Source organism: Pseudophryne corroboree, unplaced genomic scaffold (genome assembly GCF_028390025.1).
Source record: "Pseudophryne corroboree isolate aPseCor3 unplaced genomic scaffold, aPseCor3.hap2 scaffold_1389, whole genome shotgun sequence".
NCBI lineage: Eukaryota > Metazoa > Chordata > Amphibia > Anura > Myobatrachidae > Pseudophryne > Pseudophryne corroboree.
Genome location: NW_026968016.1, coordinates 37,109 through 64,698, shown reverse-complemented (window position 1 = coordinate 64,698; position 27,590 = coordinate 37,109). Strand labels below are relative to the sequence as shown.

General features: G+C 47.3%; 25 non-coding genes and 4 pseudogenes across 25 annotated transcripts; 21 read left to right on the top strand and 8 right to left on the bottom strand.

The window, feature by feature from the left end:
- Window positions 1-1,344: 1,344 nt before the first annotated feature.
- On the bottom strand, window positions 1,345-1,507 carry LOC134995467 (U1 spliceosomal RNA). The gene has a single exon (XR_010198247.1). It is a non-coding gene; the product is annotated as a U1 spliceosomal RNA (small nuclear RNA).
- Window positions 1,508-1,659: 152 nt separating this feature from the next.
- Window positions 1,660-1,823, bottom strand: LOC134995450 (U1 spliceosomal RNA). The gene has a single exon (XR_010198233.1). It is a non-coding gene; the product is annotated as a U1 spliceosomal RNA (small nuclear RNA).
- Window positions 1,824-2,498: 675 nt separating this feature from the next.
- Window positions 2,499-2,661, bottom strand: LOC134995458 (U1 spliceosomal RNA). Its single transcript, XR_010198240.1, has one exon. It is a non-coding gene; the product is annotated as a U1 spliceosomal RNA (small nuclear RNA).
- Window positions 2,662-2,813: 152 nt separating this feature from the next.
- On the bottom strand, window positions 2,814-2,977 carry LOC134995447 (U1 spliceosomal RNA). Its single transcript, XR_010198230.1, has one exon. It is a non-coding gene; the product is annotated as a U1 spliceosomal RNA (small nuclear RNA).
- Window positions 2,978-3,570: 593 nt separating this feature from the next.
- On the bottom strand, window positions 3,571-3,698 carry LOC134995398 (U1 spliceosomal RNA; annotated as a pseudogene).
- Window positions 3,699-3,842: 144 nt separating this feature from the next.
- Window positions 3,843-3,958, top strand: LOC134995414 (U5 spliceosomal RNA). Its single transcript, XR_010198197.1, has one exon. It is a non-coding gene; the product is annotated as a U5 spliceosomal RNA (small nuclear RNA).
- Window positions 3,959-4,228: 270 nt separating this feature from the next.
- LOC134995420 (U5 spliceosomal RNA) lies at window positions 4,229-4,344 on the top strand. The gene has a single exon (XR_010198203.1). It is a non-coding gene; the product is annotated as a U5 spliceosomal RNA (small nuclear RNA).
- Window positions 4,345-4,608: 264 nt separating this feature from the next.
- On the top strand, window positions 4,609-4,724 carry LOC134995407 (U5 spliceosomal RNA). The gene has a single exon (XR_010198190.1). It is a non-coding gene; the product is annotated as a U5 spliceosomal RNA (small nuclear RNA).
- A 274-nt stretch (window positions 4,725-4,998) lies between these two features.
- On the top strand, window positions 4,999-5,114 carry LOC134995409 (U5 spliceosomal RNA). Its single transcript, XR_010198192.1, has one exon. It is a non-coding gene; the product is annotated as a U5 spliceosomal RNA (small nuclear RNA).
- A 275-nt stretch (window positions 5,115-5,389) lies between these two features.
- On the top strand, window positions 5,390-5,505 carry LOC134995417 (U5 spliceosomal RNA). The gene has a single exon (XR_010198200.1). It is a non-coding gene; the product is annotated as a U5 spliceosomal RNA (small nuclear RNA).
- A 274-nt stretch (window positions 5,506-5,779) lies between these two features.
- Window positions 5,780-5,895, top strand: LOC134995402 (U5 spliceosomal RNA). Its single transcript, XR_010198185.1, has one exon. It is a non-coding gene; the product is annotated as a U5 spliceosomal RNA (small nuclear RNA).
- A 275-nt stretch (window positions 5,896-6,170) lies between these two features.
- On the top strand, window positions 6,171-6,286 carry LOC134995424 (U5 spliceosomal RNA). Its single transcript, XR_010198207.1, has one exon. It is a non-coding gene; the product is annotated as a U5 spliceosomal RNA (small nuclear RNA).
- Window positions 6,287-13,031: 6,745 nt separating this feature from the next.
- LOC134995427 (U1 spliceosomal RNA) lies at window positions 13,032-13,195 on the top strand. Its single transcript, XR_010198210.1, has one exon. It is a non-coding gene; the product is annotated as a U1 spliceosomal RNA (small nuclear RNA).
- A 152-nt stretch (window positions 13,196-13,347) lies between these two features.
- Window positions 13,348-13,489, top strand: LOC134995462 (U1 spliceosomal RNA; annotated as a pseudogene).
- Window positions 13,490-14,181: 692 nt separating this feature from the next.
- Window positions 14,182-14,345, top strand: LOC134995405 (U1 spliceosomal RNA). The gene has a single exon (XR_010198188.1). It is a non-coding gene; the product is annotated as a U1 spliceosomal RNA (small nuclear RNA).
- A 152-nt stretch (window positions 14,346-14,497) lies between these two features.
- On the top strand, window positions 14,498-14,639 carry LOC134995393 (U1 spliceosomal RNA; annotated as a pseudogene).
- Window positions 14,640-15,331: 692 nt separating this feature from the next.
- Window positions 15,332-15,495, top strand: LOC134995437 (U1 spliceosomal RNA). The gene has a single exon (XR_010198220.1). It is a non-coding gene; the product is annotated as a U1 spliceosomal RNA (small nuclear RNA).
- Window positions 15,496-18,798: 3,303 nt separating this feature from the next.
- On the bottom strand, window positions 18,799-18,961 carry LOC134995475 (U1 spliceosomal RNA). The gene has a single exon (XR_010198254.1). It is a non-coding gene; the product is annotated as a U1 spliceosomal RNA (small nuclear RNA).
- Window positions 18,962-19,113: 152 nt separating this feature from the next.
- On the bottom strand, window positions 19,114-19,277 carry LOC134995454 (U1 spliceosomal RNA). The gene has a single exon (XR_010198236.1). It is a non-coding gene; the product is annotated as a U1 spliceosomal RNA (small nuclear RNA).
- A 674-nt stretch (window positions 19,278-19,951) lies between these two features.
- On the bottom strand, window positions 19,952-20,107 carry LOC134995400 (U1 spliceosomal RNA). The gene has a single exon (XR_010198183.1). It is a non-coding gene; the product is annotated as a U1 spliceosomal RNA (small nuclear RNA).
- A 2,361-nt stretch (window positions 20,108-22,468) lies between these two features.
- On the top strand, window positions 22,469-22,632 carry LOC134995443 (U1 spliceosomal RNA). The gene has a single exon (XR_010198226.1). It is a non-coding gene; the product is annotated as a U1 spliceosomal RNA (small nuclear RNA).
- Window positions 22,633-22,784: 152 nt separating this feature from the next.
- On the top strand, window positions 22,785-22,919 carry LOC134995390 (U1 spliceosomal RNA; annotated as a pseudogene).
- A 702-nt stretch (window positions 22,920-23,621) lies between these two features.
- On the top strand, window positions 23,622-23,785 carry LOC134995439 (U1 spliceosomal RNA). The gene has a single exon (XR_010198222.1). It is a non-coding gene; the product is annotated as a U1 spliceosomal RNA (small nuclear RNA).
- A 152-nt stretch (window positions 23,786-23,937) lies between these two features.
- On the top strand, window positions 23,938-24,100 carry LOC134995392 (U1 spliceosomal RNA). Its single transcript, XR_010198178.1, has one exon. It is a non-coding gene; the product is annotated as a U1 spliceosomal RNA (small nuclear RNA).
- A 670-nt stretch (window positions 24,101-24,770) lies between these two features.
- LOC134995434 (U1 spliceosomal RNA) lies at window positions 24,771-24,934 on the top strand. The gene has a single exon (XR_010198217.1). It is a non-coding gene; the product is annotated as a U1 spliceosomal RNA (small nuclear RNA).
- Window positions 24,935-25,086: 152 nt separating this feature from the next.
- LOC134995468 (U1 spliceosomal RNA) lies at window positions 25,087-25,250 on the top strand. Its single transcript, XR_010198248.1, has one exon. It is a non-coding gene; the product is annotated as a U1 spliceosomal RNA (small nuclear RNA).
- A 666-nt stretch (window positions 25,251-25,916) lies between these two features.
- LOC134995445 (U1 spliceosomal RNA) lies at window positions 25,917-26,080 on the top strand. Its single transcript, XR_010198228.1, has one exon. It is a non-coding gene; the product is annotated as a U1 spliceosomal RNA (small nuclear RNA).
- Window positions 26,081-26,232: 152 nt separating this feature from the next.
- On the top strand, window positions 26,233-26,395 carry LOC134995395 (U1 spliceosomal RNA). The gene has a single exon (XR_010198180.1). It is a non-coding gene; the product is annotated as a U1 spliceosomal RNA (small nuclear RNA).
- Window positions 26,396-27,066: 671 nt separating this feature from the next.
- LOC134995388 (U1 spliceosomal RNA) lies at window positions 27,067-27,230 on the top strand. Its single transcript, XR_010198176.1, has one exon. It is a non-coding gene; the product is annotated as a U1 spliceosomal RNA (small nuclear RNA).
- Window positions 27,231-27,590: the final 360 nt, after the last annotated feature.

The window sequence follows — 27,590 nt, the reverse complement described above, 5'->3', positions numbered from 1 at the left end:
CCTACGGCCACGCTCCCCTTCATCAGCGGCCTCGTGATCCGGAAGGGCGGTGTGTGTGTGACTGACCTTAGGAAGAAACCGGAGCCTCCGCTGCAGTGACCCAGCAACCAGGGCACGGGAGTATACAGCGCCGCTGGGAGTGATGAAGCTGCAGTAAAGATGTCTATTAGACCTAGCCTGCTGCAGCCCTTGTAGATTCTCATAAAACAAGTTCTTCTTTTCTTGTCAAAATGAATAGCTAAGAATTGGCTTCCTGAGGCAGGCCCCTGTTAAGTGGCCTGCTACTGAAGGCACCAACTACAAACTGAGCTCCCTGTTCATGGAAGCGGGGTTATAGAGGAGGATGCGCTGAGCATCTTGGGAACAGTCAAAAGCTTTGAGTCGGTTGGTGCCTCAGATCAAGATCCTACTCTACACCCCAATGTGAATCCTTGTGGAGTCCTGTGTACCCCACAGAAGAAATTAATGTGTCACACCCATTGGCAGCAACCTTAGAATAGCTGCTGATGGGCACAATTGAGAAAGGAAGGGGGGGGGACATTTGAATCCAGCACATAGATGCAATTCAAATATGTAATTTGTACCTTCCTATTTTAAAATATAATGGATGAACTTCACCCTGTGAGAACAATCTTCATGATCAAGAGATCTCATATGCAAAATAAGTATGAGTTGGGATAGGGCTGGGGAGGGTGGCTGCTCGGGCAGCCCCTCCCCCATCAAGTTAAGGAGATTCAACTGAGGAAGCACAAGGGAACTCTCGTCTGGGGACAACAACTGCAGGGAGACCACATCTTTTCAGATGAACATGGGAGGGCGGAAGGCTGCCTAATACTGAAGCACCATCAAATATCAAACCATATGCAACAACTAGTACAAGCATTCCTGGGGGAAGGTCTGCAGCAGACGGATTTGCATACGGTGATGTCATCCAAGCAGTGGGCCAAAGTTGGCTGGAACCCTCATCTGCATATGAAAAGAGAAAAGGGGCATGCAGGGCATGGCGGCCTTTTGCGGTGCTTGGATGACCCCTAGTTCGCATTAAACACCCCCACCCTCCTTTGGTGTGGGGCTCATGTTGGCTATGCCCCAGCCCCTGAAGCATTCAAGCTGATTTCTTGCAGCAGCTGGGCACTGTAACAGCTCCAGAGCTGCTCTGTAAGGCAACTAAAAGGGTGTGGGCCCTGCAGCACTACCTGTAGTTCGCATTGTGCGTTGGAAGGCACAAAGTAAGCAGACGGGAGAAGTCAGGATAGTGCGCAAGGGCATAGAAGGGAGTGGCTCCAGAAAAGAGAAGTGGAAACAGACAGCAAACTAGGCTGGAGAGAGACCTGAGACAAAGAGATCTGAAATATACGAGAGCCGACCAGGGGAAACACAAATTATGCAATCAAGTTTCCCACATTTGGGGAAATCACAGGAGCAGCACACCCAGAGTGCAATGGGTGAGCCTTGCCCTGGGAGAAGCACCTTCATGATCATAGTATCTCACCTGGCAGGTAAGTAGGAGTTGGGCTAGAGCTGGGGAGGGTCACTGCTCGGGCACCCCCCTGTCAAGTGAAGGAGATCCAACTGAGGCAGCACAAGGGAACTCTCGAAAGAAGAACAAGGCTAGAGGAATATATGAGACAAAGAAATCTGACTTTTACCAGAGCTGACCAGAGGAAAACACAAACACAGTCCCCCACTACCACAAAAAATGCAGGCGAGTTTCCCACATTTGGGGAAATCACAGGGGTCAGCATACCCAGAATGCAATGAATGAACCTCACCCTGGGTGAACAATCTTCATGACCATGGTGTCTCCTATGCAAAATAAGTATGATTTGGGATAGGGCTGGGAGGGCCGCTGCTCAGGCACATCTCTGTCAAGTAAAGGAGATTCAACTGAGGCAGCACAAGGGAACTCTCATCTGGGGACAACAACTGCAGGGAGAACACATATTTTCAGATGAACATGGGAGGGCAGAAGGCTGCCTAATACTGAAGCACCCCCAAACAACAAACCAAATGCAACAACTAGTGCAAGCATTCCTGGGGCAAGGCCTGCAGCAGATGGATTTGCATATGGTGATGTCATCCAAGCAGTGGGTCAAAGTTGGCTTCAACCCTCATCTGCATATGAAAAGAGAAAAGGGGCGTGCAGGGCATGGCGGCCTTTTGCGGTGCTTGGATTACCCCTAGTTCGCATTAAACACCCCCACCCACCTTTGGTGTGGGGCTCATGTTGGCCATGCCCCATCCCCTGAAGCATTCAAGCTGATTTCTTGCAGCAGCTGGGCACTGTAACAGCTCCAGAGCTGCTCTTTAAGGCAAGTAAAAGATTGTGTGGGCCCTGCAGCACTACCTGTAGTTTGCATTGTGCATTGGAAGGCACAAAGTAAGCAGACGGGAGGAGAAGTCAGGATAGTGCACAAGGGTATAGAAGGGAGGGGCTCAAGATAAAAGAAGTGGAAACAGACAGCAAACTAGGCTGGAGAAAGACCTGAGACAAAGAGATCTGAATTATACGAGAGCCGACCAGAGGAAACACAAATTATGCAGTCAAGTGTCCCACATTTGGGGAAATCGTAGGAGCAGCACACCCAGAGTGCAATGGGTGAGCCTTGCCCTGGGAGAAGCACCTTCCTGATCATAGTATCTCACCTGGCAGGTAAGTAGGAGTTGGGCTAGAGCTGGGGAGGGTCGCTGCTCGGGCACCCCCCTGTCAAGTGAAGGAGATCCACCTGAGGCAGCACAAGGGAACTCTCGAAAGAAGAACAAGGCTAGAGGAAAATCTGAGACAAAGAAATCTGAGTTTTAACAGAGCTGACCAGAGGAAAGCACAAACACAGTCCCCCACTACCACAAATAATGCAGTCGAGTTTCCCACATTTGGGTAAATCACAGGGGTCAGCATACCCAAAATGCAATGAATGAACCTCACCCTGGGAGAACAATCTTCATGACCATGGTATCTCCTATGCAAAATAAGTATGATTTGGGATAGGGCTGGGGAGGGCCGCTGCTCATGCACATCTCTGTCAAGTAAAGGAGATTCAACTGAGGCAGCACAAGGGAACTCTCATCTGGGGACAACAACTGCAGGGAGAACACATATTTTCAGATGAACATGGGAGGGCAGAAGGCTGCCTAATACTGAAGCACCCCCAAACAACAAACCAAATGCAACAACTAGTGCAAGCATTCCTGGGGGAAGTTCTGCAGAAGACGGATTTGCATACGGTGATGTCATCCAAGCAGTGGGCCAAAGTTGGCTGGAACCCTCATCTGCATATGAAAAGAGAAAAGGGGTATGCAGGGCATGGCGGCCTTTTGCGGCGCTTGGATGACCCTTAGTTCGCATTAAACACCCCCACCCTCCTTCGGTGTGGGGCTCATGTTGGCCATGCCCCATCCCCTGAAGCATTCAAGCTGATTTCTTGCAGCAGCTTGGCACTGTATCAGCTCCAGAGCTGCTCTGTAAGGCAAGTAAAAGGGTGTGGGCCCTGCAGCACTACCTGTAGTTTGCATTGTGCATTGGAAGGCACAAAGTAAGCAGACAGGAGGAGAAGTCAGGATAGTGCACAAGGGTATAAAAGCGAGTTTCCCACATTTGGGAAAATCACAGGGGTCAGCATACCCAGAATGCAATGAATGAACCTCACCCTGGGAGAACAATCTTCATGATCATGGTATCTCCTATGCAAAATAAGTATGATTTGGGATAGGGCTGGGGAGGGCCGCTGCTCAGGCACATCTCTGTCAAGTAAAGGAGATTCAACTGAGGCAGCACAAGGGAACTCTCATCTGGGGACAACAACTGCAGGGAGAACACATATTTTCAGATAAAAATCTTGGTCATGCTCTGGTTTCTCTTCAGAACGAACAAATCTTTCGCCTTTTATTAAAGATTTCCGTGGAGAGGAGCAAAACCGAGTTTTATCTCAATTTTTGCATGCCCCATCTTTTTGGGGTTTCTTTTATCGGTTTAAAGATAGAATGAGTGTGCTTTAATGTAAGCTCATTTGCATAGAAATGACAGTAAATGTTTGTTTCTTTTCAAACAGAACTTTCTTGACCATGCTACTTGCTTGAAAGATCTGGGAGCACATGGAATACAGTACAAACCATGCTTATAGCAAGGAGAAGCCAGGTGAGAAATCTGCTTACTTTCAAGTTGGGCGCTCACTTTGATCTGAATGAGGACTGCTGGCACAGCATTTAGGCGACAGGTGGAATCTTGGTCATGCTCTGGTTTCTTTTCAGAACGAACAAATCTTTCGCCTTTTATTAAAGATTTCTGTGGAGAGGAGCAAAACTGAGTTTTATCTCAATTTTTGCATGCCCCATATTATTGGGGTTTCTTTTATCAGTTTCTTGTTAGCTTTAATGTAAGTTTATTTGCATAACAATGACTATAAATGTCTGTTTCTTTTCAAGCAGAACTTTCTTGACCATTCTAATTGCTTGAAAGATCTGGGAGCACATGGAAAAGAGTACAAACCATGCTTATAGCAAGGGGAAGCCTGGTGAGAAATCTGCTTTCTTTCTTTCAAATTGGGTGCTCACTTTGCGCTGAATGAGGACTGCTGGCATGGCACTCAGGCGACAGGTGGAATCTTAGTCATACTCTGGTTTCTCTTCAAAACGAACAGATCTTTCGCCTTTTACTAAAGATTTCCGTGGAGAGGAGCAAAACTGAGTTTTATCTCAATTTTTGCATGCTCCGTCTTATTGGGGTTTCTTTTATCGGTTTAAAGATAGAACGAGTGTGCTTTAATGTAAGCTCATTTGCATAGAAATGACAGTAAATGTTTGTTTCTTTTCAAACAGAACTTTCTTGACTATACTAAATGCTTGAAAGATCTGGGAGCACATGGAAAAGAGTACAAACCATGTTTATAGCAAGGGGAAGCCTGGTGAGAAATCTGCTTTCTTTCTTTCAAATTGGGTGCTCACTTTGAGCTGAATGAGGACTGCTGGCATGGCACTCAGGCGGCAGGTGGAATCTTGGTCATGTTCTGGTTTCTCTTCAGAACGAACAAATCTTTCGCCTTTTACTAAAGATTTCCGTGGAGAGGAGCAAAACTGAGTTTTATCTCAATTTTTGCATGCCCCATCTTATTGGGATTTTATTTTATCGGTTTAAAGATAGAACGAGTGTGCTTTAATGTAAGCTCATTTGCATAGAAATGACAGTAAATGTTTGTTTCTTTTCAAACAGAACTTTCTTGACCACACTAATTGCTTGAAAGATCTGGGAGCACATGGAAAAGAGTACAAACCATGTTTATAGCAAGGGGAAGCCTGGTGAGAAATCTGCTTTCTTTCTTTCAAATTGGGTGCTCACTTTGAGCTGAATGAGGATTGCTGGCATGGCACTCAGGCGACAGGTGGAATCTTGGTCATGCTCTGGTTTCTCTTCAAAACGAACAGATCTTTCGCCTTTTACTAAAGATTTCCGTGGAGAGGAGCAAAACTGAGTTTTATCTCAATTTTTGCATGCTCCGTCTTATTGGGGTTTCTTTTATCGGTTTAAAGATAGAACGAGTGTGCTTTAATGTAAGCTCATTTGCATAGAAATGACAGTAAATGTTTGTTTCTTTTCAAACAGAACTTTCTTGACTATACTAATTGCTTGAAAGATCTGGGAGCACATGGAAAAGAGTACAAACCATGTTTATAGCAAGGGGAAGCCTGGTGAGAAATCTGCTTTCTTTCTTTCAAATTGGGTGCTCACTTTGAGCTGAATGAGGACTGCTGGCATGGCACTCAGGCGACAGGTGGAATCTTGGTCATGTTCTGGTTTCTCTTCAGAACGAACAAATCTTTCGCCTTTTACTAAAGATTTCCGTGGAGAGGAGCAAAACTGAGTTTTATCTCAATTTTTGCATGCCCCATCTTATTGGGGTTTTATTTTATCGGTTTAAAGATAGAACGAGTGTGCTTTAATGTAAGCTCATTTGCATAGAAATGACAGTAAATGTTTGTTTCTTTTCAAACAGAACTTTCTTGACCACACTAATTGCTTGAAAGATCTGGGAGCACATGGAAAAGAGTACAAACCATGTTTATAGCAAGGGGAAGCCTGGTGAGAAATCTGCTTTCTTTCATTCAAATTGGGTGCTCACTTTCAGCTGAATGAGAACTGCTGGCATGGCACTCAGGCGACAGGTGGAATCTTGGTCATGCTCTGGTTTCTCTTCAGAACTAACAAATATTTCGCCTTTTATTAAAGATTTCCGTGGAGAGGAGCAAAACTGAGTTTTATCTCAATTTTTGCATGCCCCATATTATTGGGGTTTCTTTTATCAGTTTAAAGACAGAACGAGTGTGCTTTCTTGTTAGCTTTAATGTAAGTTTATTTGCATAACAATGACAGTAAATGTTGTTTCTTTTCAAACAGAACTTTCTTGACCATGCTACTTGCTTAAAGGTCTGGGAGCACATGGAAAACAGTACAAACCATGCAGTATCACAAGAGCCTTTATTTGATCTTTCATGAAGATAGAGCAGAATTGAGGACACGTCAACAATTTCTGCCGAAGGTGGTTCATCTTTCCACATGGTGCCTTTGGCCACTGACACCTTCGTTGAGTCAAAGTCTCTGGCTGTGGTCAGAACTTTGAAAATGTATGTCACCAGAACGGTTCAGATTAGGAAAACAGAGGCTCTGTTTGTCCTGTATGCTCCCAACAGGATTTGGTGTCCTGCTTCCATACAGACCATTATGCGCTGGATCTGTGGTAAGATTCAGCATGCTCGTTCCACGGCAGGATTGCCGTTACTGAAGTAGGTGAAGACCCATTCTACTAGAAAGGTGGGTTCATCCTTGGCAGCTGGTCGGGGAGTCTCGGCATTGCAACTTTGCCGAGCAGCTATTTAGTAAACACTTTTGCTAAGTTTTACAAGTTTGATACCTTGGCTGATGATAACCTTAAGTTGGGTCATTCGGTGCTGCAGAGTCGTACGCACTCTCCCACCCGTTCAAGAGCTTTGGTATAACCCCATGGTTCTTAATGTGACCCCAGCATCCTCTAGGTCGTATGAGAAAATAGGATTTTAATACCTACCGGTAAATCCTTTTCTCTTAGTCTGTAGAGGATGCTGGGCACCCGTCCCAGTCCATACTGTGTCTGCAGTTATTACTTGTGGTTATACACATGTTGTGTTATGGTTCTGGTCAGCTTTTTGCTGCAATTGTTCATGCCGTTGGCTTGTGTTCTGTTGAATGCCACGTTCTGCGGCATGTTTAAGGTGTGAGCTGGTAAGATGCTCACCTTAGTTTAACAATAAATCCTTTCCTCGAAATGTCCGTCTCCCTGGGCACAGTTCCTATAACTGGAGTCTGGAGGAGGGGCATAGAGGGAGGAGCCAGTTCACACCCTTTGAAAGTCTTAAAGTGCCCATGTCTCTTGCGGATCCCGTCTATACCCCATGGTTCTTAATGTGACCCCAGCATCCTCTACGGACTAAGAGAAAAGAATGCCCTTGCGCACTATCCTGACTTCTCCTCCCGTCTGCTTACTTTGTGCCTTCCAACGCACAATGCGAACTACAGGTGGTGCTGCAGGGCCCACACCCTTTTACTTGCCTTACAGAACAGCTCTGGAGCTGTTACAGTGCCCAGCTGCTGCAAGAAATCAGCTTGAATGCTTCAGGGGATGGGGCATGGCCAACATGAGCCCCACACCAAAGGAGGGTGGGGGTGTTTAATGTGAACTAGGGGTCATCCAAGCACTGCAAAAGGCCGCCATGCCCTGCATGCCCCTTTTCTCTTTTCATATGCAGATGAGGGTTCCAGTCAACTTTGGCCCACTGCTTGGATAACATCACCGTATGCAAATCCGTCTGCTGCAGACCTTCCCCTAGGAATGCTTGTACTAGTTGTTGCATATGGTGCTTCAGTATTAGGCAGCCTTCCGCCCTCCCATGTTCATCTGAAAAGATGTGGTCTCCCTGCAGTTGTTGTCCCCAGACGAGAGTTCCCTTGTGCTTCCTCAGTTGAATCTCCTTAACTTGACGGGGGAGGTGCTGCCCGAGCAGCCCTCCCCAGCCCTATCCCAACTCATATTTATTTTGCATATGAGATCTCTTGATCATGAAGATTGTTCTCACAGGGTGAGGTTCATCCATTATATTTTAAAATAGGAAGGTACGAATTACATATTTGAATTGCATCTATGTGCTGGATTCAAATGTCCCCCCCCCCCCTTCCTTTCTCAATTGTGCCCGTCAGCAGCTATTCTAAGGTTGCTGCCAATGGGTGTGACACATTAATTTCTTCTGTGGGGTACACTGGACTCCACAAGGATTCACATTGGGGTGTAGAGTAGGATCTTGATCTGAGGCACCAACCGGCTCAAAGCTTTTGACTGTTCCCAAGAAGCTCAGTGCATTCTCCTCTATAACCCCGCTTCCATGAACAGGGAGCTCAGTTTGTAGTTGGTGCCTTCAGTAGCAGGCCAATTAACAGGGGCCTGCCTCAGGCAGCCTATTCTTAGCTATTAATTTTGACAAGAAAAGAAGAACTTGTTTTATGAGAATCTACAAGGGCTGCAGCAGGCTAGGTCTAATAGACATCTTTACTGCAGCTTCATCACTCCCAGCGGCGCTGTATACTCCCGTGCCCTGGTTGCTGGGTCACTGCAGCGGAGGCTCCGGTTTCATCCTAAGGTCAGTCACACACACACCACCCTTCCGGATCACGAGGCCGCTGCTGAAGGGGAGCGAGGCCGTAGGGGGTGGGCCGTGTGCGCACTGCGGTGGACACTGATTACTGGGCAGCCGCTCCACTAGCCACCAGGTACAGTTAAGGAGCACAGGTCTGGGGGTTTTTCTCCTATATTAACCCAATTTTGTACTGCCCGCAGCGCATTGTGATAGGTAATAGGGCCTGATTCAGGTTGGATTGCAATCACAATAAGCGATCCAACTGCAAAAATTGCTAAGAGCATACGCATGTGCCTGCATTTTCTGCGGCACCCCGCAGAGAATGTGATCGCCTCTGCCTGTCAATCGGGGCGGGGAAGGGGGGGAGAGGTGGGTCAGCAACACTCCATTTCCAAGTCAGGGATGGAGCGGTGCGGGGGCAAGGCTTCAAAATGGGGTCTGCAACGGAGGAGACACAGGGGGCGTGGTCACAGCGACTGTATGACATCACATTCAGCCGCTGTGATCACAAAAATGGTGGCGGCTTCCTGCGCGCACATACAGTCTGCACCAGCAGGAGCCTACACCATTTTTTATGATCACGCTGAACTGCAGTGCGACTGCAATTACAGCATGGTCAAGAAGGGAGGCGTCATGCTGGGTGGCCATGCCCTGTCACTTTGCAGGAGCCAGCACCGCTCACACACTAGTCCCCGGGTGCAGCCCCCAACCCCCGGGACACCCGGAGCAACAAAATGTAGATTCAGGCCACCAGGCCACGCCCCTACCTATGAAACCATGCCTCCTTTTTACCATTGCACTGCTTATCTGCGCGCACTGCATTACAATCTCCCTCGCCACCTCTCTGGGTGTCACCAGTGATAGTGACACCTCTGCCATGCTTGTAGCAGCTGGTCCTAAGATCTACGCCTCAAACCCTGAGTGTTTGCCCTTGTGACTTGTTGATCATCATAGCGAAGCAGATGCTTACAGAAAACTGCAGGGGCTTAGATTGAAAATAAAAAAATTGATAGGGTATAAGGTAGAGAGGAGCGGGTTCGGTTCTCCGAGAACCGAATTCCCCACGAACTCCACGTGGTTTACACTGGTCCGAGGCAGGCTCGGTTGTTCCCGCCTGACTCGGAAAACCTGAACAAGGGAAAATGTCATCATCCCGCTGTCGGATTCTCGCGAGATTCGGATTCCATATAAAGAGCTGCGCGTTGCTGCCATTTTTACTCGTGCATTGAAGAGAGAGCGGAGAGGACGTGGCTATGTTCTCTCAGTGGAAATCTCAATATCAGTGCTCAGTATCAGTGGTTACTTATTGCTGCTCAGTAATACTAGTAGTGTGTCTCTCCTGCTCAGTGTCAGTTCTCAGTAGTATCCTCATCAGTGCTCAGTATCACTGTTCATTGTCTTGTGCTGCATTGTGTTGCTCAGCATAATACAGTACATTACTAATAGTCCAGTGCTGCATCTTGCTGCTCAGTGTCAGTTCTAGTATCCTCATCAGTGCTCACTATCACTGCTCATTGCATTGTGGTGTTCTGTATACTACAATAACATAGTAATATAGTAACATAGTTTTTGAGGTTGAATAGAGGCAAATTGCCCATCGTGTTCAACCTGTTTTAAGTTGTGATGATTCTACATACTTGCTGAATAATGTTTTATGACTAGTTAGCTACTATAACTCATGTTACCCCCGGATTAACCATGTTGATATTTTAAGTATTATAACCTTGGATAGCTTTTTCATTCAGAAATGTATCCATTCCTTTTTTAAATCCAATTACAGAGTCCGCCATTACCACCTTCCCTGGCAGGGAATTCCACATCCTGATTGCCCTAACAGTGAAGAAACCTTTCCTCCATTGCGTTCTGAACTTTCCTCCAGTCGCAGCGAGTGACCACGTGTTCTTTTAATAAATAATTCCTCTGATAACTCTTTGTTATGTATCTTTACATATTTGAAGATATTAATAATATCTCCTCTTAGGCACCTCTTTTCTAGTGTATAAATATTCAGCCTAGTAAGTCTTTCCTTATAGTCCAGTACTTTAAGGCCTTTAATCAATTTAGTCTTCAGGATCTCTGACACTTCCATGAGCAGCAGAGTAGTGCAATGGAAGCATGCTGGGCCCATAACCCAGAGGTCGATTGATCGAAACTATCCTCTGCTATGTGCATTTTTTTTTTTATAATTAAAGTAATCAAAAACTGGGATTGATATTTTGGCACTTTTATTTTTACTTAAAGTACAATAACTTTTATCATTTTAATTTGTTTTAATAGTATATTGACAGCATTGTTTTCTTTAAAAAATCCACTTAATTTTCTTTACCCTATTACTGAAATGGTAATTGACAAAAACAAACTACATTGTCACCAGAAGAGCAATGCAAAATGTACAAGTGATATATGAAAATCATCTTCCATCTTGAATTTCAATGATGCATTGGGACAACAATTTGTGAGAAACATCTTCACCCATAAAGAAAGATTTTCTTAATTCCTTACCTGTGTGCTGATTAGATATCACCTTGTTTTCACATTAAACAGACTTCCCCATGAGGAAGCAGCAAGGATGCAGTGACGTTTCCTGGTGTCAACCTGTATTATTTCAGTAGACATTGAAATGAGGATGCATCTTTGATGCCTTTCCAATGAAGCAAGTTTAATTCAGTAATAGGTGAAAAACCATTCCTACAAAGGTGTTAATCAGAGACTTGGCTTTGTGGACACTTTTCAGAGAGCAAATTTGTTAGCATAAACATAAAATCAGAAAATGAAGAGCTGTTTAATCACTCAATTGGACTTTTCTGCCAGCATAATTTTTTTTCTCTGCAACTCACTGCTAAATTGTGCTTCCTAGCTGTTTTTTTATAAAATCACTTAATCAAATCTAACTCTGATTACATCAGAGAAGGCCAGGTACCCTACACCATAAGGGGGGTTTTTGAAATTTTGACTTGTCTACTTAAAGATCACCAAAATCTGATTACAAGTTCAATTACATCCCTGGGTGGGATTGAACCACCAACCTTTTGGTTAATAGCCAAACATGCTAACCGATTGCGCCACAGAGACACCTTGCGAAAGTCAATACTGACAAAGGCTAATAAGCATTCATCTAGAACGTTTCCTAGAAAAACTTTAAAAAGTCAATAATCTGGAGAATTTTTGTAAGAAACACATTGGTACTTTCCCATGATGAGTGAGTGCTTCAGGATTTCTTGCACTTACATGGGCTATTAACCAAAAGGTTGGTGGTTCAATCCCACCCAGGGATGTAATTGACCTTGTCATCAGATTTTGGTGATCTTTAAGTAGACAAGTCAAAATTTCAAACCCCCTCTTATGGTGTAGGGTACCTGGCCTTCTCTGACGTAATCAGAGTTAGATTTAATTAAGTGATTTTATAAAAAACAGCTAGGAAGCACAATTTAGCAGTGGGTTGCAGAGAAAAAAATAACATTTTAAACCTACCGGTAATTTTTTTTTCTCGTAGTCCGTAGAGGATGATGGGGACTCCGTAAGGACCATGGGGGATAGACGGGCTCCGCAGCAGACATGGGCACTTTAAGAAAGACTTTAGATCTGGGTGTGCACTGGCTCCTCCCTCTATGCCCCTCCTCCATACCTCAGTTAGAGAAACTGTGCCCAGAGGAGACGGACAGTACGAGGAAAGGATTTTTGTTAATCCAAGGTCAAGATTCATACCAGCCACACCAATCACACCGTATAACTTGTGATATACTACCCAGTTAACAGTATGAAAACAACATAGCATCAGTCCAAGACCGATGAAAACTAACATATAACCCTTATGTAAGCAATAACTATATACAAGTCTTGCAGAAGTAGACCGCACTTGGGACGGGCACCCAGCATCCTCTACGGACTACGAGAAAAAGATTTACCGGTAGGTTTAAAATCTTATTTTCTCTTACGTCCTAGAGGATGCTGGGGACTCCGTAAGGACCATGGGGATTATACCAAAGCTCCCAAACGGGCAGGAGAGTGCGGATGACTTTGCAGCACCGATTGAGCAAACAGGAGGTCCTCCTCAGCCAGGGTATCAAACTTATAGAACTTTGCAAAGGTGTTTGAACCAATTTTGACCCACTGCTTGGATGACATCACCATATGCAAATCCATCTGCGGCAGGCCTTCCCCCAGGAATGCTTGCACTAGTTGTTGCATTTGGTTTGTTGTTTGGGGGTGCTTCAGTATTAGGCAGCCTTCTGCCCTCCCATGTTCATCTGAAAATATGTGTTCTCCCTGCAGTTGTTGTCCCCAGATGAGAGTTCCCTTGTGCTGCCTCAGTTGAATCTCCTTTACTTGACAGAGATGTGCCTGAGCAGCGGCCCTCCCCAGCCCTATCCCAAATCATACTTATTTTGCATAGGAGATACCATGGTCATGAAGATTGTTCTCCCAGGGTTAGGTTAATTCATTGCATTCTGGGTATGCTGACCCCTGTGATTTCCCCAAATGTGGGAAACTCAACTGCATTATTTGTGGTAGTGGGGGACTGTGTTTGTGCTTTCCTCTGGTCAGCTCTGGTAAAAGTCAGATTTCTTTGTCTCAGATCTTCCTCTAGCCTTGTTCTTCTTTCGAGAGTTCCCTTGTGCTGCCTCAGTTGGATCTCCTTCACTTGACAGGGGGGTGCCCGAGCAGCGACCCTCCCCAGCTCTAGCCCAACTCCTACTTACCTGCCAGGTGAGATACTATGATCATGAAGATGCTTCTCCCAGGGCAAGGCTCACCCATTGCACTCTGGGTGTGCTGCCCCTGCGATTTCCCCAAATGTGGGAAACTTGACTGCATAATTTGTGTTTCCCCTGGTCGGCTCTCATATAATTCAGATCTCTTTGTCTCAGGTCTCTCTCCAGCCTAGTTTGCTGTCTGTTTCCACTTCTTTTTTCTTGAGCCCCTCCCTTCTATACCCTTGTGCACTATCCTGACTTCTCCCGTCTGCTTACTTTGTGCCTTCCAACGCACAATACAAACTACAGGTAGTGCTGCAGGGCCCACACCCTTTTACTTGCTTTACAGAGCAGCTCTGGAGCTGTTACAGTGCCCAGCTGCTGCAAGAAATCAGCTTGAATGCTTCAGGGGCTGGGGCATAGCCAACATGAGCCCCACACCGAAGGAGGGTGGAGGTGTTTAATGCGAACTAGGGGTCATCCAAGCGCCGCAAAAGGCCGCCATGCCCTGCACACCCCTTTATTCTTTTCATATGCAGACGAGGGTTGAAGCCAACTTTGACCCACTGCTTGGATGACATCACCATATTCAAATCCATCTGCTGCAGGCCTTCCCCCAGGAATGCTTGCACTAGTTGTTGCATTTGGTTTGTTGTTTGGGGGTGCTTCAGTATTAGGCAGCCTTCTGCCCTCCCATGTTCATCTGAAAATATGTGTTCTCCCTGCAGTTGTTGTCCCCAGATGAGAGTTCCCTTGTGCTGCCTCAGTTGAATCTCCTTTACTTGACAGAGATGTGCCTGAGCAGCGGCCCTCCCCAGCCCTATCCCAAATCATACTTATTTTGCATAGGAGATACCATGGTCATGAAGATTGTTCTCCCAGGGTTAGGTTCATTCATTGCATTCTGGGTATGCTGACCCCTGTGATTTCCCCAAATGTGGGAAACTCAACTGCATTATTTGTGGTAGTGGGGGACTGTGTTTGTGCTTTCCTCTGGTCAGCTCTGGTAAAAGTCAGATTTCTTTGTCTCAGATCTTCCTCTAGCCTTGTTCTTCTTTCGAGAGTTCCCTTTTGCTGCCTCAGTTGGATCTCCTTCACTTGACAGGGGGGTGCCCGAGCAGCGACCCTCCCCAGCTCTAGCCCAACTCCTACTTACCTGCCAGGTGAGATACTATGATCATGAAGATGCTTCTCCCAGGGCAAGGCTCACCCATTGCACTCTGGCTGTGCTGCCCCTGCGTTTTCCCCAAATGTGGGAAACTTGACTGCATAATTTGTGTTTCCCCTGGTCGGCTCTCATATAATTCAGATCTCTTTGTCTCAGGTCTCTCTCCAGCCTAGTTTGCTGTCTGTTTCCACTTCTTTTTTCTTGAGCCCCTCCCTTCTATACCCTTGTGCACTATCCTGACTTCTCCCATCTGCTTACTTTGTGCCTTCCAACGCACAATGCAAACTACAGGTAGTGCTGCAGGGCCCACACCCTTTTACTTGCTTTACAGAGCAGCTCTGGAGCTGTTACAGTGCCCAGCTGCTGCAAGAAATCAGCTTGAATGCTTCAGGGGCTGGGGCATAGCCAACATGAGCCCCACACCGAAGGAGGGTGGAGGTGTTTAATGCGAACTAGGGGTCATCCAAGCGCCGCAAAAGGCCGCCATGCCCTGCACACCCCTTTTTTCTTTTCATATGCAGACGAGGGTTGAAGCCAACTTTGACCCACTGCTTGGATGACATCACCATATGCAAATCCATCTGCTGCAGGCCTTCCCCCAGGAATGCTTGCACTAGTAGTTGCATTTGGTTCGTTGTTTGGGGGTGCTTCAGTTTTAGGCAGCCTTCTGCCCTCCCATGTTCATCTGAAAATATGTGTTCTCCCTGCAGTTGTTGTCCCCAGATGAGAGTTCCCTTGTGCTGCCTCAGTTGAACCTCCTTTACTTGACAGAGATGTGCCTGAGCAGCGGCCCTCCCCAGCCCTATCCCAAATCATACTTATTTTGCATAGGAGATACCTTGGTCATGAAGATTGTTCTCCCAGGGTGAGGTTCATTCATTGCATTCTGGGTATGCTGACCCCTGTGATTTCCCCAAATGTGGGAAACTCGACTGCATTATTTGTGGTAGTGGGGGACTGTGTTTGTGCTTTCCTCTGGTCAGCTCTGGTAAAAGTCAGATTTCTTTGTCTCAGATCTTCCTCTAGCCTTGTTCTTCTTTCGAGAGTTCCCTTGTGCTGCCTCAGTTGGATCTCCTTCACTTGACAGGGGGTGCCCAAGCAGCAATCCTCCACAGCTCTAGCCCAACTCCTACTTACCTGCCAGGTGAGATACTATGATCTTCACTGTTAGGGCAATCAGGATGTGGAATTCCCTGCCAGGGAAGGTGGTAATGGCGGACTCTGTAATTGGATTTAAAAAAGGAATGGATACATTTCTGAATGAAAAAGCTATCCAAGGTTATAATACTTAAAATATCAACATGGTTAATCCGGGGGTAACATGAGTTGTAGTAGTTAACTAGTCATAAAACATTATTCAGCAAGTATGTAGAATCATCACAACTTAAAACAGGTTGAACACGATGGGCAATTTGCCTCTTTTCAACCTCAAAAACTATATTACTATATGTTACTATATTACTATGTTACTGTAGTATACAGAACACCACAATGTAATGAGCAGTGATAGTGAGCACTGATGAGGATACTAGAACTGACACTGAGCAGCAAGATGCAGCACTGGACTATTAGTAATGTACTGTAGTATGCTGAGCACCACAATGCAGCACAAGACAATGAGCAGTGATACTGAGCACTGATGAGGATACTACTGAGAACTGACACTGAGCAGGAGAGACACACTACTAGTATTACTGAGCAGCAATAAGTAACCACTGATACTGAGCACTGATATTGAGATTTCCACTGAGAGAACATAGCCACGTCCTCTCCGCTCCCTCTTCAATGCACGAGTAAAAATGGCGGCAACGCGCAGCTCTTTATATGAAATCCGAATCTCGCGAGAATCCGACAGCGGGATGATGACATTTTCCCTTGTTCAGGTTTTCCGAGTCAGGCGGGAACAACCGAGCCTGCCTCGGACCAGTGTAAACCACGTGGAGTTCGTGGGGAATTCGGTTCTCGGAGAACCGAACCCGCTCCTCTCTACCTTATACCCATATATTTTTTTATTTTCAATCTAAGCCCCTGCAGTTTTCTGTAAGCATCTGCTTCGCTATGATGATCAACAAGTCACAAGGGCAAACACTCAGGGCTTGAGGCGTAGATCTTAGGACCAGCTGCTACAAGCATGGCAGAGGTGTCACTATCACTGGTGACACCCAGAGAGGTGGCGAAGGAGATTGTAATGCAGTGCGCGCAGATAAGCAGCGCAATGGTAAAAAGGAGGCATGGTTTCATAGGTAGGGGCGTGGCCTGGTGGCCTGAATCTACATTTTGTTGCTCCGGGTGTCCCGGGGGTTGGGGGCTGCACCCGGGGACTAGTGTGTGAGCGGTGCTGGCTCCTGCACAGTGACAGGACATGGCCACCCAGCATGACGCCTCCCTTCTTGACCAATCTGTAATTGCAGTCGCACTGCAGTTCAGCGTGATCATAAAAAATGGTGTAGCCTCCTGCTGGTGCAGACTGTATGTGCGCGCAGGAAGCCGCCACCATTTTTGTGATCACAGCGGCTGAATGTGATGTCATACAGCCACTGTGACCACGCCCCCTGTGTCTACTCCGTTGCAGACCCCATTTTGAAGCCTTGCCCCCGCACCGCTCCATCCCTGACTTGGAAATGGAGTGTTGCTGACCCCCCTCTCCCCCCCTGCCCCGATTGACAGGCAGAGGCGATCGCATTCTCTGCGGGGTGCCGCAGAAAATGCAGGCACATGCGTATGCTCTTAGCAATTTTTGCAGTTGGATCGCTTACTGTGATTGCAATCCAACCTGAATCAGGCCCTATTACCTATCACAATGCGCTGCGGGCAGTACAAAATTGGTTTAATATGGGAGAAAAAACCCCAGACCTGTGCTCCTTAACTGTACCTGGTGGCTCGTGGAGCGGCTGCCCAGTAATCAGTGTCCACGCCAGTGCGCACACGGTCCACCCCCTACGGCCACGCTCCCCTTCATCAGCGGCCTCGTGATCCGGAAGGGCGGTGCGTGTGTGACTGACCTTAGGAAGAAACCGGAGCCTCCGCTGCAGTGACCCAGCAACCAGGGCACGGGAGTATACAGCGCCGCTGGGAGTGATGAAGCTGCAGTAAAGATGTCTATTAGACCTAGCCTGCTGCAGCCCTTGTAGATTCTCATAAAAAAAGTTCTTATTTTCTTGTCAAAATTAATAGCTAAGAATAGGCTGCCTGAGGCAGGCCCCTGTTAAGTGGCCTGCTACTGAAGGCACCAACTACAAACTGAGCTCCCTGTTCATGGAAGCGGGGTTATAGAGGAGAATGCGCTGAGCATCTTGGGAACAGTCAAAAGCTTTGAGCCGGTTGGTGCCTCAGATCAAGATCCTACTCTACACCCCAATGTGAATCCTTGTGGAGTCCAGTGTACCCCACAGAAGAAATTAATGTGTCACACCCATTGGCAGCAACCTTAGAATAGCTGCTGACGGGCACAATTGAGAAAGGAAGGGGGGGGGACATTTGAATCCAGCACATAGATGCAATTCAAATATGTAATTTGAACCTTCCTATTTTAAAATATAATGGATGAACTTCACCCTGTGATAACAATCTTCATGATATAGAGATCTCATATGCAAAATAAGTATGAGTTGGGATAGGGCTGGGGAGGGTGGCTGCTCGGGCAAGCCCCTCCCCCGTCAAGTTAAGGAGATTCAACTGAGGAAGCACAAGGGAACTCTCGTCTGGGGACAACAACTGCAGGGAGACCACATTTTTTCAGATGAACATGGGAGGGCGGAAGGCTGCCTAATACTGAAGCACCATCAAATATCAAACCATATGCAATAACTAGTACAAGCATTCCTGGGGGAAGGTCTGCAGGAGACGAATTTGCATACGGTGATGTCATCCAAGCAGTGGGCCAAAGTTGGCTGGAACCCTCATCTGCATATGAAAAGAGAAAAGGGTTATGCAGGGCATGGCAGCCTTTTGCGGCGCTTGGATGACCCCTAGTTCGCATTAAACACCTCCACCCTCCTTCGGTGTGGGGCTCATGTTGGCTATGCCCCAGCCCCTGAAGCATTCAAGCTGATTTCTTGCAGCAGCTGGGCACTGTAACAGCTCCAGAGCTGCTCTGTAAGGCAAATAAAAGGGTGTGGGCCCTGCAGCACTACCTGTAGTTCGCATTGTGCGTTGGAAGGCACAAAGTAAGCAGACGGGAGAAGTCAGGATAGTGCGCAAGGGCATAGAAGGGAGCGGCTCAAGAAAAGAGAAGTGGAAACAGACAGCAAACTAGGCTGGAGAGAGACCTGAGACAAAGAGATCTGAATTATACGAGAGCCGACCAGGGGAAACACAAATTATGCAGTCAAGTTTCCCATATTTGGGGAAATCGCAGGGGCAGCACACCCAGAGTGCAATGGTTGAGCCTTGCCCTGGGAGAAGCACCTTCAAGATCATAGTATCTCACCTGGCAGGTAAGTAGGAGTTGGGCTAGAGCTGGGGAGGGTCGCTGCTCGGGCACCCCCCTGTCAAGTGAAGGAGATCCAACTGAGGCAGCACAATGGAACTCTCGAAAGAAGAACAAGGCTAGAGGAAGATCTGAGACAAAGAAATCTGACTTTTACCAGAGCTGACCAGCGGAAAACACAAACACAGTCCCCAACTACCACAAATAATGCAGGCGAGTTTCCCACATTTGGGTAAATCACAGGGGTCAGCATACCCAGAATGCAATGAATGAACCTCACCCTGGGTGAACAATTTTCATGACCATGGTGTCTCCTATGCAAAATAAGTATGATTTGGGATAGGGCTGGGGAGGGCCGCTGCTCAGGCACATCTCTGTCAAGTAAAGGAGATTCAACTGAGGCAGCACAAGGGAACTCTCATATGGGGACAACAACTGCAGGGAGAACACATATTTTCAGATGAACATGGGAGGGCAGAAGGCTGCCTAATACTGAAGCACCCCCAAACAACAAACCAAATGCAACAACTAGTGCAAGCATTCCTGGGGGAAGGCCTGCAGCAGATGGATTTGCATATGGTGATGTTATCCAAGCAGTGGGTCAAAGTTGGCTTCAACCCTCATCTGCATATGAAAAGAGAAAAGGGGCGTGCAGGGCATGGCGGCCTTTTGCGGTGCTTGGATGACCCCTAGATCGCATTAAACACCCCCACCCTCCTTTGGTGTGGGGCTCATGTTGGCCATGCCCCATCCCATGAAGCATTCAAGCTGATTTCTTGCAGCAGCTGGGCACTGTAACAGCTCCAGGGCTGCTCTGTAAGGCAAGTAAAAGGGTGTGGGCCCTGCAGCACTACCTGTAGTTTGCATTGTGCATTGGAAGGCACAAAGTAAGCAGACGGGAGGAGAAGTCAGGATAGTGCACAAGGGTATAGAAGGGAGGGGCTCAAGAAAAAAGAAGTGGAAACAGAGAGCAAACTAGGCTGGAGAGAGACCTGAGACAAAGAGATCTGAATTATACGAGAGCCGACCAGAGGAAACACAAATTATGCAGTCAAGTGTCCCACATTTGGGGAAATCGTAGGAGCAGCACACCCAGTGTGCAATGGGTGAGCCTTGCCCTGGGAGAAGCACCTTCCTGATTATAGTATCTCACCTGGGTGTGCTGCCCCTGCGATTTCCCCAAATGTGGGAAACTTGACTGCATAATTTATGTTTCCCCTGGTCGGCTCTCATATAATTCAGATCTCTTTGTCTCAGGTCTCTCTCCAGCCTAGTTTGCTGTCTGTTTCCACTTCTTTTTTCTTGAGCCCCTCCCTTCTATACCCTTGTGGACTATCCTGACTTCTCCTCCTGTCTGCTTACTTTGTGCCTTCCAATGCACAATGCAAACTACAGGTAGTGCTGCAGGGCCCACACCCTTTTACTTGCCTTACAGAGCAGCTCTGGAGCTGTTACAGTGCCAAGCTGCTGCAAGAAATCAGCTTGAATGCTTCAGGGGCTGGGGCATGGCCAACATGAGCCCCACACCGAAGGAGGGTGGGGGTGTTTAATGCGAACTAAGGGTCATCCAAGCGCCGCAAAAGGCCGCCATGCCCTGCATACCCCTTTTCTCTTTTCATATGCAGATGAGGGTTCCAGCCAACTTTGGCCCACTGCTTGGATGACATCACTATATGCATATCCGTCTTCTGCAGACCTTCCCCCAGGAATGCTTGTACTAGTTGTTGCATTTGGTTTGTTGTTTGGGGGTGCTTCAGTATTAGGCAGCCTTCTGCCCTCCCATGTTCATCTGAAAATATGTGTTCTCACTGCAGTTGTTGTCCCCAGATGAGAGTTCCCTTGTGCTGCCTCAGTTGAATCTCCTTTACTCTAAAACTTGTAAAACTTAGCAAAAGTGTTTACTAAATAGCTGCTCGGCAAAGTTGCAATGCCGAGACTCCCCGACCAGCTGCCCAGGATGAACCCACCTTTCTAGTAGAATGGGTCTTCACCTAATTCAGTAACGGCAATCCTGCCGTGGAATGAGCATGCTGAATCTTACCACAGATCCAGCGCATAATTGTCTACATGGAAGCAGGATACCCAATCCTGTTGGGAGCATACAGGACAAACAGAGCCTCTGTTTTCCTAATCTGAACCGTTCTGGTGACATAAATTTTCAAAGTTCTGACCACAGCCAGAGACTTTGACTCAACGAAGGTGTCAGTGGCCAAAGGCACCATGTGGAAAGATGAACCACCTTCGGCAGAAATAGTTGACGTGTCCTCAATTCTGCTCTATCTTCATGAAATATCAAATAAAGGCTCTTGTGATACTGCATGGTTTGTACTGTTTTCCATGTGCTCCCAGATCTTTCAAGCAAGAAGCATGGTCAAGAAAGTTCTGTTTGAAAAGAAACAACATTTACTGTCATTGTTATAGAATTTGGGAGAAAAAACAAGAAGAAATCTGCACTGTTGACGCACTGGACAGAATGAATGAATCATGAAATATAACCTTTATTAAGTATGTATTAAAATTGGATAAATATTAATATTATTATCCCAAACTGCAGTGAAACATAAAGGTTAAAATCACAGAACTAACATACATGTGCATAAGAAGAATAAAGAGATGTGAAAAAAAGGTTTAAAAAGCGTGTCCGTGTGTGATTATTTTTGAAGGCACAACCCTGGCGGGGTTGTTTATATAGATATATATGTTGCTAATAATCACTTTCTAGCGTAATGTTATTAAATAGCTGTTAGTATCTATGTCGTCAGGTACCACTGGGTCGTATCCTATATACTCCTGTGGGAAACTTGACTGCATAATTTGTGTTTCCCCTGGTCGGCTCTCGTATAATTCAGATCTCTTTGTCTCAGGTCTCTCTCCAGCCTAGTTTGCTGTCTGTTTCCACTTCTCTTTTCTTGAGCCGCTGCCTTCTATGCCCTTGTGCACTCTCCAGACTTCTCCTGTCTGCTTACTTTGTGCCTTCCAACGCACAATGCAAACTACAGGTAGTGCTGCAGGGCCCACACCCTTTTACTTGCCTTACAGAGCAGCTCTGGAGCTGTTACAGTGCCCAGCTGCAGCAAGAAATCAGCTTGAATGCTTCAGGGGCTGGGGCATAGCCAACATGAGCCCCACACCGACGGAGGGTGGAGGTGTTTAATGCAAACTAGGGGTCAGCCAAGCGCCGCAAAAGGCCGCCATGCCCTGCATGCCCCTTTTCTCTTTTCATATGCAGACGAGGGTTGAAGCCAACTTTGACCCACTGCTTGGATGACATCACCATATGCAAATCCATCTGCGGCAGGCCTTCCCCCAGGAATGCTTGCACTAGTTGTTGCATTTGGTTTGTTGTTTGGGGGTGCTTCAGTATTAGGCAGCCTTCTGCCCTCCCATGTTCATCTGAAAATATGTGTTCTCCCTGCAGTTGTTGTCCCCAGATGAGAGTTCCCTTGTGCTGCCTCAGTTGAATCTCCTTTACTTGACAGAGATGTGCCTGAGCAGCGGCCCTCCCCAGCCCTATCCCAAATCATACTTATTTTGCATAGGAGATACCATGGTCATGAAGATTGTTCTCCCAGGGTTAGGTTCATTCATTGCGTTCTGGGTATGCTGACCTCTGTGATTTCCCCAAATGTGGGAAACTCAACTGCATTATTTGTGGTAGTGGGGGACTGTGTTTGTGCTTTCCTCTGGTCAGCTCTGGTAAAAGTCAGATTTCTTTGTCTCAGATCTTCCTCTAGCCTTGTTCTTCTTTCAAGAGTTCCCTTGTGCTGCCTCAGTTGGATCTCCTTCACTTGACAGGGGGGTGCCCGAGCAGCGACCCTCCCCAGCTCTAGCCCAACTCCTACTTACCTGCCAGGTGAGATACTATGATCATGAAGTTGCTTCTCCCAGGGCAAGGCTCACCCATTGCACTCTGGGTGTGCTGCCCCTGCGATTTCCCCAAATATGGGAAACTTGATTGCATAATTTGTGTTTCCCCTAGTCGGCTCTCATATAATTCAGATCTCTTTGTCTCAGGTCTCTCTCCAGCCTAGTTTGCTGTCTGTTTCCACTTCTTTTTTCTTGAGCCCCTCCCTTCTATACCCTTGTGCACTATCCTGACTTCTCCTCCTGTCTGCTTACTTTGTGCCTTCCGATGCACAATGCAAACTACAGGTAGTGCTGCAGGGCCCACACCCTTTTACTTGCCTTACAGAGCAGCTCTGGAGCTGTTACAGTGCCCAGCTGCTGCAAGAAATCAGCTTGAATGCTTCAGGGGCTGGGGCATAGCCAACATGAGCCCCACACCGACGGAGGGTGGAGGTGTTTAATGCGAACTAAGGGTCATCCAAGCGCCGCAAAAGGCCGCCATGCCCTGCATACCCCTTTTCTCTTTTCATATGCAGATGAGGGTTCCAGCCAACTTTGGCCCACTGCTTGGATGACATCACTGTATGCAAATCCGTCTTCTGCAGACCTTCCCCCAGGAATGCTTGTACTAGTTGTTGCATTTGGTTTGTTGTTTGGGGGTGCTTCAGTATTAGGCAGCCTTCTGCCCTCCCATGTTCATCTGAAAATATGTGTTCTCCCGGCAGTTGTTGTCCCCAGATGAGAGTTCCCTTGTGCTGCCTCAGTTGAATCTCCTTTACTTGACAGAGATGTGCCTGAGCAACGGCCCTCCCCAGCCCTATCCCAAATCATACTTATTTTGCATAGGAGATACCATGGTCATAAAGATTGTTCTCCCAGGGTGAGGTTCATTCATTGCATTCTGTGTATGCTGACCCCTGTGATTTCCCCAAATGTGGGAAACTCAACTGCATTATTTGTGGTAGTGGGGGACTGTGTTTGTGTTTTCCTCTGGTCAGCTCTGGTAAAAGTCAGATTTCTTTGTCTCAGATCTTCCTCTAGCCTTGTTCTTCTTTCGAGAGTTCCATTGTGCTGCCTCAGTTTGATCTCCTTCACTTGACAGGGGGGTACCCGAGCAGCGACCCTCCCCAGCTCTAGCCCAACTCCTACATAACTGCCAGGTGAGATACTATGATCATGAAGGTGCTTCTCCCAGGGCAAGGCTCACCCATTGCACTCTGGGTGTGCTGCTCCTGCAATTTCCCCAAATGTGGGAAACTTGACTGCATAATTTGCGTTTCCCCTGGTCGGCTCTCGTATAATTCAGATCTCTTTGTCTCAGGTCTCTCTCCAGCCTAGTTTGCTGTCTGTTTCCACTTCTCTTTTCTTGAGCCGCTGCCTTCTATGCCCTTGTGCACTCTCCTGACTTCTCCTGTCTGCTTACTTTGTGCCTTCCAACGCACAATGCAAACTACAGGTAGTGCTGCAGGGCCCACACCCTTTTACTTGCCTTTCAGAGCAGCTCTGGAGCTGTTACAGTGCCCAGCTGCTGCAAGAAATCAGCTTGAATGCTTCAGGGGCAGGGGCATAGCCAACATGAGCCCCACACCGACGGAGGGTGGAGGTGTTTAATGCGAACTAAGGGTCATCCAAGCGCCGCAAAAGGCCGCCATGCCCTGCATACCCCTTTTCTCTTTTCATATGCAGATGAGGGTTCCAGCCAACTTTGGCCCACTGCTTGGATGACATCACCGTATGCAAATACGTCTTCTGCAGACCTTCCCCCAGGAATGCTTGTACTAGTTGTTGCATTTGGTTTGTTGTTTGGGGTGCTTCAGTATTAGGCAGCCTTCTGCTCTCCCATGTTCATCTGAAAATATGTGTTCTCCCTGCAGTTGTTGTCCCCAGATGAGAGTTCTCTTGTGCTGCCTCAGTTGAATCTCCTTTACTTGACAGAGATGTGCCTGAGCAGCGGCCCTCCCCAGCCCTATCCCAAATCATACTTATTTTGCATAGGAGATACCATGGTCATGAAGATTGTTCTTCCAGGGTGAGGTTCATTCATTGCATTCTGGGTATGCTGACCCCTGTGATTTCCCCAAATGTGGGAAACTCGACTGCATTATTTGTGGTAGTGGGGGACTGTGTTTGTGCTTTCCTCTGGTCAGCTCTGGTAAAAGTCAGATTTCTTTGTCTCAGATCTTCCTCTAGCCTTGTTCTTTTTTTGAGAGTTTCCTTGTGCTGCCTCAGTTGGATTTCCTTCACTTGACAGGGGGGTGCCCGAGCAGCGACCCTCCCCAGCTCTAGCCCAACTCCTACTTACCTGCCAGGTGAGATACTATGATCAGGAAGGTGCTTCTCCCAGGGCAAGGCTCACCCATTGCACTCTGGGTGTGCTGCTCCTACGATTTCCCCAAATGTGGGACACTTGACTACATAATTTGTGTTTCCTCTGGTCGGCTACTCGTATAATTCAGATCTTTGTCTCAGGTCTCTCTCCAGCCTAGTTTGCTGTCTGTTTCCACTTCTCTTTTCTTGAGCCCCTGCCCTTGCCCTTGTGCACTCTCCTGACTTCTCCTGTCTGCTTACTTTGTGCCTTCCAACGCACAATGCAAATTACAGGTAGTGCTGCAGGGCCAACACCCTTTTACTTGCCTTACAGAGCAGCTCTGGAGCTGTTACAGTGCCCAGCTGCTGCAAGAAATCAGCTTGAATGCTTCAGGGGCTGGGGCATAGCCAACATGAGCCCCACACCGAAGGAAGGTGGAGGTGTTTAATGCGAACTAAGGGTCATCCAAGCGCCGCAAAAGGCCGCCATGCCCTGCATACCCCTTTTCTCTTTTCATATGCAGATGAGGGTTCCAGCCAACTGTGGCCCACTGCTTGGATGACATCACCGTATGCAAATCCGTCTTCTGCAGACCTTTTCCCAGGAATGCTTGTACTAGTTGTTGCATTTGGTTTGTTGTTTGGGGGTGCTTCAGTATTAGGCAGCCTTCTGCTCACCCATGTTCATCTGAAAATATGTGTTCTCCCTGCAGTTGTTGTCCCCAGATGAGAGTTCCCTTGTGCTGCCTCAGTTGAATCTCCTTTACTTGACAGAGATGTGCCTGAGCAGCGGCCCTCCCCAGCCCTATCCCAAATCATACTTATTTTGCATAGGAGATACCATTGTCATGAAGATTGTTCTCCCAGGGTGAGGTTCATTCATTGCATTCTGGGTATGCTGACCCCTGTCATTTCCCCAAATGTGGGAAACTCGACTGCATTATTTGTGGTAGTGGGGGACTGTGTTTGTGCTTTCCTCTGGTCAGCTCTGGTAAAAGTCAGATTTCTTTGTCTCAGATCTTCCTCTAGCCTTGTTCTTTTTTCGAGAGTTTCCTTGTGCTGCCTCAGTTGGATCTCCTTCACTTGACAGGGGGGTGCCCGAACAGCGACCCTCCCCAGCTCTAGCCCAACTCCTACTTACCTGCCAGGTGAGATACTATGATCAGGAAGGTGCTTCTCCCAGGGCAAGGCTCACCCAATGCACTCTGGGTGTGCTGCTCCTACGATTTCCCCAAATGTGGGACACTTGATTACATAATTTGTGTTTCCTCTGGTCGGCTCTCGTATAATTCAGATCTCTTTGTCTCAGGTCTCTCTCCAGCCTAGTTTGCTGTCTGTTTCCACTTCTCTTTTCTTGAGCCGCTCCCTTCTATGCCCTTGTGCACTATCCTGACTTCTCCCGTCTGCTTACTTTGTGCCTTCCAACGCACAATGCAAACTACAGGTAGTGCTGCAGGGCCCACACCCTTTTACTTGCTTTACAGAGCAGCTCTGGAGCTGTTACAGTGCCCAGCTGCTGCAAGAAATCAGCTTGAATGCTTCAGGGGCTGGGGCATAGCCAACATGAGCCCCACACCGAAGGAAGGTGGAGGTGTTTAATGCAAACTAGGGGTCATCCAAGCGCCGCAAAAGGCCGCCATGCCCTGCACACCCCTTTTTTATTTTCATATGCAGACGAGGGTTGAAGCCAACTTTGACCCACTGCTTGGATGACATCACCATATGCAAATCCATCTGCTGCAGGCCTTCCCCCAGGAATGCTTGCACTAGTAGTTGCATTTGGTTTGTTGTTTGGGGGTGCTTCAGTGTTAGGCAGCCTTCTGCCCTCCCATGTTCATCTGAAAATATGTGTTCTCCCTGCAGTTGTTGTCCCCAGATGAGAGTTCCCTTGTGTTGCCTCAGTTGAATCTCCTTTACTTGACAGAGATGTGCCTGAGCAGCGGCCCTCCCCAGCCCTATCCCAAATCATACTTATTTTGCATAGGAGATACCATGGTCATGAAGATTGTTCTCCCAGGGTGAGGTTCATTCATTGCACTCTGGGTATGCTGACCCCTGTGATTTCCCCAAATGTGGGAAACTCGACTGCATTATTTGTGGTAGTGGGGGACTGCGTTTGTGCTTTCCTCTGGTCAGCTCTGGTAAAAGTCAGATTTCTTTGTCTCAGATCTTCCTCTAGCCTTGTTCTTCTTTCGAGAGTTCCCTTGTGCTGCCTCAGTTGGATCTCCTTCACTTGACAGGGGGTGCCCGAGCAGCAATCCTCCACAGCTCTAGCCCAACTCCTACTTACCTGCCAGGTGAGATACTATGATGTTCACTGTTAGGGCAATCAGGATGTGGAATTCCCTGCCAGGGAAGGTGGTAATGGCGGACTCTGTAATTGGATTTAAAAAAGGAATGGATACATTTCTGAATGAAAAAGCTATCCAAGGTTATAACACTTAAAATATCAACATGGTTAATCCGGGGGTGACATGAGTTATAGTAGCTA